This window comes from Epinephelus lanceolatus, chromosome 22 (genome assembly GCF_041903045.1).
Source record: "Epinephelus lanceolatus isolate andai-2023 chromosome 22, ASM4190304v1, whole genome shotgun sequence".
Classification (NCBI taxonomy): Eukaryota; Metazoa; Chordata; class Actinopteri; order Perciformes; family Serranidae; genus Epinephelus; species Epinephelus lanceolatus.
The window spans coordinates 19394649-19408839 of record NC_135755.1 but is presented as its reverse complement, the minus strand read 5'-3'; the positions used below and the strand labels follow the sequence as shown (position 1 = coordinate 19408839).

At 40.1% G+C, this 14191-nt stretch overlaps 1 protein-coding gene across 1 annotated transcript in view; it reads right to left on the bottom strand.

Annotated features, from left to right (window-relative positions):
• Positions 1–14191, bottom strand: part of LOC117246400 (uncharacterized) — a 176697-nt gene that overhangs the window by 135710 nt on the left and 26796 nt on the right. The gene's annotated exons all lie outside the window — the stretch shown is intronic.

Here is a 14191-nt window from a genome sequence, read left to right as displayed (position 1 = left end):
AATACGTTCTTGGTGGGTGTTGGCCTCTGCAAGGGTTGTCCCTTGTCACCAACCTAGGAATGAGAGTTAATAATCAACTATCTTTCTCCAGAATTGCATACTGCTCCTTTAAACTGTGTGTAGTCCATCTCATGGGGTCCAAATTAAGCCCAAGATGGACTTCTGTTTTGGACCACATAGCCCTAACATAGCCATGAAAATGAGATCACATTTGCAGCACCCTAGCAAACACTGAGAAGTTGAATGACCATTGTTTGAACATCCACTCAAAACATCCCATTGTGGTTTAAAGATAGCATTTCAAGTGGTCTGAAAAAGATGTTTTTCACCTTTCACTTTTCAACCAAAAAATGCCAGCAAAATTTTCTTTTCGATGTCTTTTCAACAACATTTTGCGTGGTGGGTACGGCCCCAAAGACTGTCTGAGGATGCCACATGTTAAAATTTATCTCATCTTCTTTAGGTGTTGTCATTTATGCAGATTTTATAGAAAAGATATGAAACCATGTAGTCCTTGTGTCAAAAGTTCGAGAAGAAAATCCCAAGAATCAGCAGAGACAAGACAATTTTCTTCCAATAGCTGTGTTTAAGTTGAGCCAGGCGCAAGAGCTTCCTGCGTTTGTAGGTGCATAAAAAGCACACATTTGCATTTAATGTATGCATGTCATGTTGCTTCAGGCCACTGCTGAAAATCAGAATGTATTCTTAGTCAACCTGCCTGGTTAAAAAGGTTGAGAACAATGTCACTTGTCCTCTGCAGAAATGTAGAAACATGGTCATTTCCCACATTTTCTAGCAGGTATTATTCAGTACAATTCAGCTGTTAGAGCAAAATGACACACAGAAGAGCAACCTCTTGTGCAGCTATCCCACACAAATAGCTCCCCTCTTGTCTTCTCTTTGCATCCTGTTTCCACTCCACACCTCTCTCCCACCAGTCCTCCCCTCCATGCTGTAATAATAGCACAGTTACCTTCAAGAGAACAATTACACCAATTACGTCGAGAGGAGAAATTAGCATTATTCACTAATATAGCTGCACATACACAAAGGTATAGTTATAGTTAGAAGAGCTATATATAGTGATTGTCAGATGGCAGATTAGGCTTGAAAACTGGAGACCAAAAGACAGGTGAAATTACATATTATCAGTTACATAAGTAGTGAGACAGTGCTGAGAAAAAGTGTCCACATTCTTTAAGTGCAAGTAGTTTACAAAATACCGTTTACAAGAAAAGGTTTAGGGAAAAACACTCACTTTTTACAGCCAGTAGCCCGTTAGCTTTGCTTAGCATAAAGACTGAAAACAGGTGAAAAACGTTGTCTGGCTCTGTCCAAAGGTTTAAAAAAAGCTGCCTACCAGCACCTCTAAAGTTCACTTGATTGGCAGATTATCTCATTTGTTCACTCCAGTTCAAGTGTAACAACATGTTGTGTTGAGCCATACTGGCTGTTTCCCCTGCATATTGCAGAGGTAAACCCGGAAGCTAGAAAACTTTTTTTTGGCATCAGTGCTCGGCAAGCACCTCCATTGGAATGAAAATGTTCCATCTTGGCATGCACTATCTAGGTATTATTATAATTCTTTGCTCTATCTCTTCCTCTCTACTCTCTCTTTTCCTGATCATAACATCACAGATTAACATACACATGAAAAATAACATAGCTAGCATTAGCTAGCCAGCTATATTTTCACCTAAAGTATGCAACTTATGGCAGATTTATACTTGTGCATCGCTCTAAACAGAGCATTTATACTCATGCGGTGGTGTGTCTGTGTCACTGCAGGGGTCTCTGTGAAGTGCTGTAAAGTTTAGTTGATTCAAAACACACATTAAACACACATTAAACATGGCTTGATAGTGAAGATTTCAAACACAAGTACACAAATCAGCTTCACTATAACTCGCAGCATTCACAGACAAACACTTGTCTTTATCTGGACACATTTTCCCCACAAATACAACATGCTAATGTTATTAGCACAAGCCTATGGCATTTTACATTGCATAAATTAGCTTAAGGGCTAGCGGACTTTTCCTCTACTCATATGAAGCAACAGGGACAACAGCAACATTTAACAAAGGTAACGTTACAAAATTTTGCTCCATTACAACTCACAAGGTTCACTGACAAAACAACTGTCTTATACTAAACATGTTTTCCAAACAAATATAACATGCTAACGTTATTAGCACAAGCCTATGGCATTTTACATTGTATAGAGTAGCCTAGCAACTAGCAGAGATTTCCTCTACTCGTTTGAAGCCAGTGTAAGTTACATGCAAGACTTAAAATGATATTCTGCGGAGGCTTTATTGTCTTCACAATTTATTGTTTCAGTAAAAGTAGATAAAAGCTTTGTTTCCACTGAGGGAAATGGTTTCAGCTTACAAAAATAGACAAGAGGTCTGCATCACTGCGACATGTAGTTACATTTCTGGGGCTGTGCATGTCAGGCTACAGCATTTGGTATGACGTAGGCTCTACGTCGACGCAGAACTTATGCTGTAGGTATGGCCTTGATTTGACACAGAAGTATAACTCTCACTTTGGTACAAGTTCCTTAGAAGTGACTTTTTTTTAGCCATGTGCCTTACTTACAATGCCCCCCAGATTTTAGATTGTCTTTATGATTGTGCCACAGCTCATTTTAAGTACTCCGTAAAGAGCTGGGCAGTTCATTTGTAACAAGGGAGTCATTTGAAATTCAAAGAGGTCCAGTTATTAAATTTTCCTCCCAGAAAAGGCACAAACCTTATAATGTCTAAACTGTGATCTACAGCTTACCCCTACATCTAGCAAATAAAATCAACATACATTTCCATATCATTACAACAAAATTTAATGTCAATTTTATAAGGAGGACGCTTTTAATATAGACACATAGAGCCTATATGGAACTTACATGGAAAACAAATACCTATCTTTACCATAAATAAGATTAGCCCCAGCACAATGAACTTAAGGTCATTGTGCTGGGACAGAAGTGACTCTTTTAGCAAAAGTGCAAACAAGCTTTGAGCAGCAGCTTTACTCTTCATTTTCTGTTTGTTTTTCTACTTTATTTCTTAATGAGAGAAATGAGTGTTTACTGCCCTGCCAGGAGTTTGAGTATTGGCTTGAATGGAGTTAATGCCAATCTCATTTAATGGGCTTTATGTCCAATACTTGAGTAAGTGTACTTACTTTCTACCACTAATGAGGCAGGTATATTGTTGTTGCACCCTTTAAATCTGCTGCACTCATTATGAAAAGGCCAAGAAAACATACTCAACATTTGGAATTGCTGAAATTATTTCTACTGTATGAGTAGCCCGAGTCTTTGAAGGTGTAGTTTTTCTCACTCTAATGATGTCATAGAAGTGCGTAAAAACACAAATATGTCTTGAAATCATCATCTCTATTCTATTTTTACTCTTTATGTAGAAAACTGATGAAGACTGAGGCCTGAGTGAAACATTTACATTATTGCTGATGGACAAATCAGAAATATACATACAACATCCTAATATTTTTCCACAGGGTGAAAGAAAACACTTTCATGCCTATTTCAGGGATGTTTGAATGTGAGCATGTGCTTGTGATCTAAAGATAGCTCCTGTGTGTTTTGTGAACAGGTGAAGTGTTCCAGTAAGTTACTGGCTCATGTCCTCTCTGTCTCTGCGGGGCAATATATCTTCCACCTCCCACCAAAATTCCTAATTACGCCGAGCCACATGGGAGGTACAAGACATCAAGCAGACACACACACACATGCACAAACACAAGACTGGACACCAAACACTGATAAGTAAGATCCACATGGCTTCTAGAGAGGTGGTGAAATCAGCTCAGGAAACGGTTGGGTGATTGTAAGAGCTGGAGAGATTAAAAAAAGAGGCAGCATTATTACGACTTTGACATTGTACTGATAAAGCACTTAAATGTTTCAAACAGCTGTACTTAATTTACCTCCTGGATGAAAGCTACCATCCAAGCAGCCAAACAGACCATAGTTTCAACTCTGGGAAGGTTGCCATGGCAACAGCAGCATCCCCCGTGTCTCATATTCCGGACCATTGTCAGTCAGAGTAGCCCTTTTAAAAAGGAAAAAAAAATCAATCCATCCTTGGCATCCTGTCTTTCCTCTTTGTTTTGTATTCATGGAAAAATGTGGAGAGTGATTTCTTTTTTTAGCCAAGGTTTCTTTTTTTCGGAGGCATCAAATTCTTTTGTCCCAGGTGACTCTTGACTTTATTTGGACTTGACGGGCTGAGAGGTATTAGTTGTTTGAGTGTTCCAAGTATCACTCTGTTATTTTCTGGAGGCTTAAGCAAGTTGTCACTCTGGCTGCATGGCTAAGCTGCCCATGACAAGCTTTGAATAATGATGGAGGGGGTGGCATTTGAGAAAGGACAGGAAGAGGAAAAGAGAGGAGAGTCGGGGATAAGTCACAGCAAGTAGGAACTATTTGGTACTGTAAGAACTGAAGTTGCACATAGAGTCAGTGCAGGTGGTGCTGTTGGGGGTAAATTATCTGACCTGCTGACATTGAAAAACTGACAACAATGAAATCTTTATCTTTAGAGTACTGCTTTAATGTCCAGCACTGTGAAAATATGTGACTTTGATGTTGTTAATTATATATATATATATATCACATCTGAACAAATATGTGTTGTCTAGCTAATAAATGACATAAAAGAATTATACATCTGGAAATGAACTGAATGAAAATTTAACCTCAGTGGGTTGGGCTTTACGTAACATTAGTCAGCATTCACATATTATCTTTTGTGATATTTAGATAAGACTAATGACGGGTAGACACTACACGATATCAGCTTGATTATAACCTGACGCAACACTGTGCGGTGTCAGCTCGGATCTTGAACGTCAATGAGTTGATCTCCTGTAGTGTGTCATCGTAGACGACAACCGACACCACATCTAGGGTACCTCATGAAAGCAAGTCTAGAATGTTTGGTTTCTTATTGTCGTTCGCGATTTCTCCTAAGCCCTATTCGGACGGGAGTACTTTAACATGGAGACCTGGGGTAAAGTAATTATTACCAGGGATTTTAGTCCCGTCCCAACGCGCCGTGTCTGTAATCATTACAGATAATGTCAGTAAAAATTACGGTGACTTTTACCTTCTGTAAAACGGAAAATACCTCGGGTAATAATAATGCTGTGAGAATGCGATTCTCTGTAAATATTTTGTCACGTCTTGTTTACAACCATTTTTCCGCGTTTACAAGTAGTTTTCCGCATTTTTCCAATGATGGAGGCGCTTGAAGAAGCATTCGGTGTTGTTGGCAGTCGTGATAGTGGACATTCTGCTAATGATCACATAGCCCTACGTGGGAGACCAATCAAAAAGGTTGAGAAGAAAGCACTTTTCAGAGCCACGAGACTTCTGGTTGTGTTAGGCAGGCCTAATATAAATCCATATTGCTAATCTTTGTGTACACACAATCCTGATCATGGGCAATATTTCATATAAACGGAACACATACAGGAAGCAACATAGCACGCACATGCCGACAGGGAGGTGACGCCAGGGCGCAAACCGAGTTACCACTCCTATCTCTGGTAGAATTACGGAGGTAAACTGACAATAGTCCACATCCCTATGTAAAACTAATCCCGTCCGAATAGTACTATGGCTGTCACTTCAACCAATAGGAACACACAGCAAAGTTAATGCATTGCGCCGTCATTTCAAACTCAACACTTCCTGTACCCATTTAAAATTAAAAGCCCCTTATAATTTCAGTTGAGAGAATCCCTTCATTTTGTAAAAAGGCTTTTATTGTGAAACATTCACAGGAACTAGTTGTGGAGGATTCAGTGACTGTCGTAGTTTGCATGCGGAACTTCAAATGTAGCTCCTGCCATCTGGTGGCACTTTTTATGTTACTCCAACAACATTTCGGCTGGTAGCATGACCAGGCACAGTGACTGAAATAATAGTAATAATAATAAAAATAGGACAAGAATAATCCAATGACATCACACATGTCGTGAAAGACGACCAGGGATGATTGGTGTGGACCATCGTGTAGTCTGTCATGTGTGTCGGCCAAGTCACGGAACGATTTTATGACTCCACAATCACCTGATCTGTTAGAACAGACAAAAATGTTGTGTGGTGTGAACCAGACATAAAGCCTGATTCATGGTTGGGTGCTCGACACTTCTGTTAAGTGTCATTCAACAGTCTCCATGATAACCAGATACACCTTGGGATTTTTTACGATCCGAGTCTTTGTCTGTCACATTTTATGAAGAGTAATTTGCTCAGGCAGCTATTGAAATCACACATATAACCTACTGTATGTGTTTTGTAATTTATTAATCATATCTACGTTGATTGATCAGCTCCCAGTCTGTCTATGAGCTGTAGATTACCCTCACTTACTACGTGGGCAAGGAAATAAATTGATTTCTATTGATTTCTTCCCATGGAACTGACAAGAAAACTGCTGTGGTCCAGTATATGTCTGCTGTCAGTCAAACTGGCAACGGCAGTTTAGCCACCCACTGTCCTCTCAACTCCATAGAGGCTGCTGCTCCTGTGGATAGAGATGCTGAATGCAGGTTGGAGTCAGTGCAGATTGAAAACTACTATCTCCCTGGTGACGTTAGTAACCCCAACTCACAATCGCAGTGCTCAACAAAATATGGCATTGTCCTCAACATTTAAGCAGCTGTGCGGAACTTTTCGTTTTCATTGATTATAGCGCCCCTTTGGTCGGAGCGGTATGACACCCACAGCCTGGTGTCGTGAAATTCCGACTGCAGCCGGCAATTACCGCATGCATTTGTTTTGGAGAGCGAGAGGATTAACTAACGTCAGGTCAGTCCAAGTAATTAGTGGAAACAGCAAAATTACTCAGTAAATTCTCCTGTCGTGTTTCTGTTCTGATCTAATGTAATCTGTTGTGTATTTTGAGCTACTAAAGCTATGGTAGTAGTGTGAGCCTCAAGTTATTCTGGGTAAAGTAGTAACCGTTGTTGTGCTACTGGAAACAATGAGAAGCAGCCGTGTACGTTCGGTGTAAGGAGGAATAAACAGTTAACAAGTCATCTGCTGAGTCCGCATTATTATGTGAAAAGAATACTCTGACGATTTGCCCTTTCTCTATCATTTTCATATTGAGACAGCGGTTAGCATGGCACTTGTAGGGGGTCAGTACATCTTGCGCGGAGGGATACACCGGTGAGCAACAGCTGCTCTGGGACAGGTATGCTAGGTCACTCGGTAAAAGCAAACAAAGAGACGACACGGACGATATTACTCACCCGACTGAAAGCTGTCCATCAGCTCCTGCAGGCCTGGGGCGTTTTTTCCAGTTCATCTTAGGAACATGAAAAAAAGTTTCAGTCACGCCAGGATTAGTGATTGCTGCAAAGTTTTCATTCCTTGTGATGCACTCTCTGCGGCGGTTTTCCTCCTGATGATATATCTCCCCAACGATGGTAGCACCGAGGGAGCGGAGTATTCAGCCTCTCTTCTCGCCTGCTCAGCATGCAACACATGGAGTTCCTCATCTGTGTACTCCGGCTCAAACAGGTATGGCTCTGGATCTGTGTCCGCTACAAGAAAATCGCGTTCAAAGTCGTCCATTGCAGCTACTAAAATCTGGAGATATTGCTAGGCTAAATAAACTGCTGAGTTTTGTTTACAAGCTACGTCTGTGCCTGTTCACCAGTGTATCCCTCCGCGGATCACAGCGCAGGACGTACTGACCCCCTATAAGCGCAATGCTAACCGCTGAGACCCAGCCACTGGACGTACAGACACAAAAAAGATATCGATCATGTTGTCTCAGTATGAAAATGATAGAGAAAGGGCATATCTCCCAAATCGTCTGAGTATTCTTTTATGTGAAGATAGACAGTGAAGACAACATAATCCTAACACAGCAAAGCTGTTACCTGCAGCCTTTGCTTGCAAAGCTAACGCTACTAACGTTAGGTCAGTCCAAGTAATTAGTGGAAACATGCTAACATGCTAACGTTACACACAAATTAGTAGTAAAGTAAGACCTGTTCATAAATGTTCTGGTGTAGCTCTGAATTTCTTATAAACTGAGGACAACTGCCTGCTGTATATTTGTGTTCATGGTCACAGTCACAGATAATTTTACATGATGCTCCTTCGTTATCCGCCGTGACATCAAAAGTACAACCAAGTCCTCATAGATACATCTCTGGTAAAATTGTTAGGTGTTATGTGTTCAGCAATGCCCGTTGCGTACTGCTTACTCGAAGAACACTGCTCCTGCTCCTTCTTCTGTGGTTTAATCGCTGCGGCCGCTGCGGGCGAGCAGAATCACTTCCGCCTCGGGTGCCGTATTCTGGTTTGCTGACTTCCGCTGTGTGTCCGACCCGAGTGAGGCTACGCTAAATAGCCATATAGAAAAAGGCTTTTTTGTCGCTGTTGGGTTCAAATAAATATGCGGATCTTCAAGGGGGGGTGATACGAACTAAGGGCAGTTTTATTAATGGTAAAAAGTTCCGCACAGCTGCTTTAACAAAATTCTCCATTTGTGTGACATTAAAAGAAAGCGTTGAGCGTCACGTTTTTGTCAAGAAACACTCATCAAAAGTGCTGAGCGCTTCACCATAAATCAAGCTTAAAGAAGCAGTGTATTGCAAATTATAGTATTCAGTGGCATCTAACAGTGAGGATTACAGATTGCAACCAGTTGAAACTACTCCCTTGTGCCAAACTATAACTTCTGATTAGGATTCCTTCAGTGTTCATTGTTCAGAGGGTTTTTACCAGGAGCCAAATTATCCACAGAGGTCTCTTACTCTCTAAAACAAATGGACCAAGTGATTGAAACTGGTAAAAAATACAAAACAAAGCAGTTTCAGGTTCATCTGTGTTTCTGCAAAGCTGTTCAGGGTGTCACAGAAGGGCTGCTAGCCCAGCACCTGCTAATGTGTGCTCACCTTTTTCCTCTGAGAACTTTAGATCCAGATGTTAAGCAGCTTTTAATCAGGTGTCAAATTATCTGTAGAGGTTTTTTCTTTTCCAAAACAAACAAATGCACTCGGTGCTTCAAATCAGTAAAAACGCTGTATAAAGCAGTTTCATGTAAGAAGAAAAAATAGTGTTTTTCTGATGCTGCTTGTCATGGAGGTGGCTGCTAAATATTGAGGTGGATGCAAAAACGTGAACGGCCTTAAGTAGAGTTAGTGTTTAGTTTGTCCGTTCTGGGGTACTGTAGAAACATGGCGGTGCAACATGGTGCACTCTGGACAAGGACCCGCTCCCTATGTAGATATAAAAGGCTCATTTTAACTTAACAAAAACATGATGATTCTTATTTTCTTATTTTGATTATACACTAAAGAAGAAACACTTATTATATTCCATTTCTGCCAATATAGCCCCCTAAATCCTACACAATGGAATTTCAAGAGTTTACAAACATGCAAGTGGCTCTATGAGGCTGCTAAATGCTAATGTTAGCATGCTTACATGCTCACAATGACAATACTGATATGATAAGATTAGCGTGTTTGCATGCTAATAAGCTAATTAGCAAGAAACACAAAGTACAGCTGAGTCTGATATGTCACTAGTTTTGATGGTATTTGGTGATGATTAAAACTTAACCTGATGATGACGTAAAAGGAAAACCAAAATCATAAGGATTTATGATGTGGGCATTGTTGATATTCGTACCGACTTTCATCGCAATCCTTGGAATTTTGGTTGCAACATTTCAGTAACAAGCAAAGATGTCATCCTCAAAATGGTGCAAGAAAATAAACCAGGGTGTCCCCAAAGTAATTAGGATTCACCCACTGGAAACCACTAGTATCTGTACAAAATGTTGTGGTAATTCTTTCAATAGTTGTCGAGATATTTCTGGCCAAGTTAGCTGTTTAGCTTAGCACTTCAAAATAACTGCACTAACATATAGCTACTGTATCAAGGGAAAGTAGACAGTCGTAATTGACTGTGTATTCTCTAATAGCACTTTGTCCAGAGACCCTTTTGACAGTCAGTCATGTTTGTAAGTTGTGCTCCAAATATGTGCCCACTGGATTTTAATTAAAGATTTACGCCTACATGTCTTTGCCTTAAGAGCAGCTCTGGTTTAATTTAGCAACTTCAGTCTGCAGAGACAGCAAGAGTTGAATGAACTAAAGTAAAAGACTTAACACTGTATCATAGAGGAGATTAAACAATTGACATTGAAAAGATGGCACACAATACAAAGTGAAGCTGACTATGGAGGTGAGGAAGAGCAACAAACACCACAAGGAAGATCTCAGTGCAACTTGGAGAAAAACAGGGTAGATGTCAAGCTTCAAATGGCCTTTCTTCTCCTTGATTTACCGAACCAGATAAGTGCTACTCATGCTTTGTCAGTCAAATTTAATTAACACACGCACGGCCACAAAGAACCTTTTGAGAAACTGTGCCAAGATTTAGAGTTTGCAGTGTCAGATGGACACCACTGATCACAGCAGCTCTATATCACACTGACCCAAGTCAGCATGATCCAAGTTCCCCATTAATGTCGAGTTGAATTCACTCAGTCAGTAATTCTGAACCCTCAACCCATCCGATACACAGAGCAAGAGGAGATGCTGAGGTTGCAGTGAAATAAACGTAACAGCTGGAGCATAAAAATGGTAAAAGAGACTCACCCCCAGTACTGAATATGATTGCCTAAATTAACCGTGTTTGTCCTTAAAGTTGCAGTAAAATAAAACTGTGAAGTTAGTTTATCCAAATCCCCAGTAAGACTGTATTTGGGGAAAGTAACCTTTGATAATCTTAAGACCTAATATATGTTTAAATGTAGTCTTGAGCTTTTTTAATCAGTCATTTTTATTTAAAAAAAAAAAAAAAAACATCTTAACCTTCTCCTTATATTTTAGAGATTATACCACTAATCATTTGTGCTAATTAGGCTTCAGTTGGATTCAGATATGTGTTGAACTCACTCTCACAGGACAAAAATAAAGTTTTCAGGAAACTTTATGTACCAGCCAAACATAGTGAGGCTGGTAGAAATGTTATTTCTTCTATAGGTGATCTGTAATGAACAAAATAAATGTACAATTCATCCTGTAGGGAACATGACAGTCTGTATTCAACTTCATGACAATCTAGACGTGTTACTTTAAACCACATATGTCAACCTCATGGTGATGCTACAGGAAAAAACAGATTGGGATTTATCCTCTGGGGACCATGAATGTCTGAACCAAACTTTGTGCCAATTCATAGGTAAATGTTCAGATATTTCCCCTGGATATATATAAAAATGTTGACTTGCCAGTGGCACTAGAGGAATAGACAGGAAGTCACCAGAATCAGTAGGATGTATTCTCTGGAAACCAGCTCCATAAATTTCAGAGCATTAACATAGCAGCAAACCATTACTTGCCTTGTAATAATAAAGTGGTATAATCCTGTCCTAAGCAGAAGATAAAGTTATGCTACCTCTGTGACCAAGCTTCTCTGTTGGTTGTTGTGGTAGGTAGTATGGCCTTGCATGGATATTGGTACAGGTTAGTCCATTCAACACATTCGGACTCCGACCCTGTCACATATTGATGTTTGGTCATGGACTTTCCATGTCCAGATACGACATGCAAGGTACCCTGAGTGTGTTGGTTGTTGACGCTCTGGGACTCTTTGTCAAGTTCTGCCTGTTACATACATTGTCATTTTTCAAAATACACTTCAGTTTCCACAGGAAATTTACCATTTATGTACAGTCTCTTTCAAAATAAAGGCACTACGTTGGTACAACACTGCAGATTGAAGTTTTTTTGCCTTGGATAAGTGGTTGGGTTTAGGAAAAAAGAACAGGGTTTGGCTTTATAATCTTACGGGACGCAAACACTGCTCTCCTAGGTAAAAAGTCAGTGTTTGTTGGATCCACCCACCATACTTGGACTTTCTGTGCCTTAATGTTCTTCTCCCACCACGTTAAACTATACCAGCAACTGGCCACGTGTCATGTAGATGTTAAAGGACGTCTTTCTTGTATCTTGTCTGATGCCGAAAGTCACTGCCGATGCGCCACATTTCGATGACTTCAGAGTGAGTCCAGGTTGGTCCAGTGTGTGAATACCAATGGCTCTCTAATTACACTCTGCACTGTGCTCATACGGCAGCTACCACTAATATCAGGACGGCGTGCTCTATCAGCTCTATTACTGTTAGCACTGTTAGCTGCTAAGTGCCAGCTCAGCCACCTCCATGTTGAGAGCTATGTGCAGACACTCTCTGAATAATAGATACACTCTGAATATCGTTGAGAGTTCCTTAAATGTCTGTGCAAAATTTAATTGGAATCCATCCAAAAAGCTGTTGAGGTATTTTACCCTGGATCAAAGTTGGTCAGTCGGCACACTCCTTTGAACTTAGCATGAAACTAAGTAAAGTAGGTTGTGATCACTACCACTTTACGCATACACTGCCTGATTTTGTTATGACTCCCAAAATCCCCCAGTTTTCTTGCAGGGTTTCAAAAACACCAGCAGTGGGTTTTTGGGATTTAGGGCACTCTAACTGAATTAGGCAGTGTACCTTAATGCAAGAGGAGAAGACTGCCTAGAAGCAGTTTTGAAATTCAGCATCCACTCAACTTTTTAACACAGGGTTGCTCCTTCCATCATGAAATATTTCACTGTTTCAAACAAACAATAAGAAAAAAAGACAGCAGTCAGAAGCGCCCTTACTTAGCTGGTTTCAGGGAGGTAATTACCAGCAGAGCCTTGGAGTGCAACATTATCCAAAACATTCACCCTCTTCATGCAGTCTGGAGAAGAGAGCAAATCAGACTCAAAGCACTCACACAAGCTCTCAGAGGTACACAAACCAAAAAAGTAGGTCCACACACACGGTTGTGATTATTCTTAAACTCTTTTTTGAGTACAGGTAAGAAGCAGAAGCTGCTGGGACTGGACACTGATACCCTCTATGTTAACACTATTAGACTCAGACCAGGACTGTTATGTTTACAGAGCCTCATCAGGCTCTGAGTTACTGCAGTGTATGTAAAGTTATGAAGCAACATTTCAAAGCAAAAGTAAAAAACAAAATATCAAAATATGTCTCGGTCTTGTTGGAAGGACTTGATTAAACCCATTTTTGAATATAATCGTTTGCAATTAGAGTAATGATTACGTTTAACTTGCAATGAGATTTATTGTTTCAATGGAAAGCGTCATATTTTTAATTTCAACTGGATATTTTGGAAAATAAAAACGTGTTTGAAGGGGTAAAATCATTTACCCTTTAAAACCTAATTAAAAAATACACTGGTGACTATTTGGAGCTCTTATTGCAGATTTGGTTTCATCTAGCAGGCATTCTGACAGCCCTGAGAAATAATAATAATATTTGCAAATCAAGATTAATTGAAGAGATGAATCAAACAAATGTCCCTGTTCAATTTGAGCAATATTTGATTATTTAGCTGGGGTCCAGAGGATCTATTAATCTCTGCAGGTAAAAATGTAACAGTGGAAACAGTTGGCACTCGCTGCAGTAAGAAAAGACTATAAGGGCCCATTTAAATGATCTATAATGCATGCTGTAAAGTGCATGGCGCCAGTGCATTTAGGGCGTGTTGAACTCTACTTTTGGTACTAAAGCGGCACATAATCTAGACACAAAGTTAGTGTCAGGGCCAAAGGGGTTGTATTTAATCCTTTAATTAATTGTAGTTTGGTTTTTGGTGTAACAGAGTGCCATCTTCCATTCCCTTTATAATCCAGGTGGGCCTGCACCTGGCACACTGCTATTTACGTGGCGGATTCTGCAGATTGGAGAACTGAGCGGTTTTCCGCTGAGAGTAATGCAGTTAGACCAGTGTTGTCACTGCAGGAAATATTGTGGGACATTTAAACAACAAAACTTTAAACTACACTTGACAGAGGAAAACCAAACAAAACTTTTAGCCCCTGAGATAATCAATGACATCACACTGCTCCTAGTGGGTAAATGTGCACAGCATCTCTTTGAATGAGGAGCTGGATAGCAGCTCTGCTCTGATCTCTGCTATGTTCATATTTTAGAGAATGTAAGTAATATTTTCCTCATTCATGATGTATTATTTCACCCAACCACAATGTATCTGTGCATCCCTATATGTGTAACAAGAGTGTAATGTTGCGGTCACACCTAACCCAATGCTAATTTTCACGTCGGGTTTGA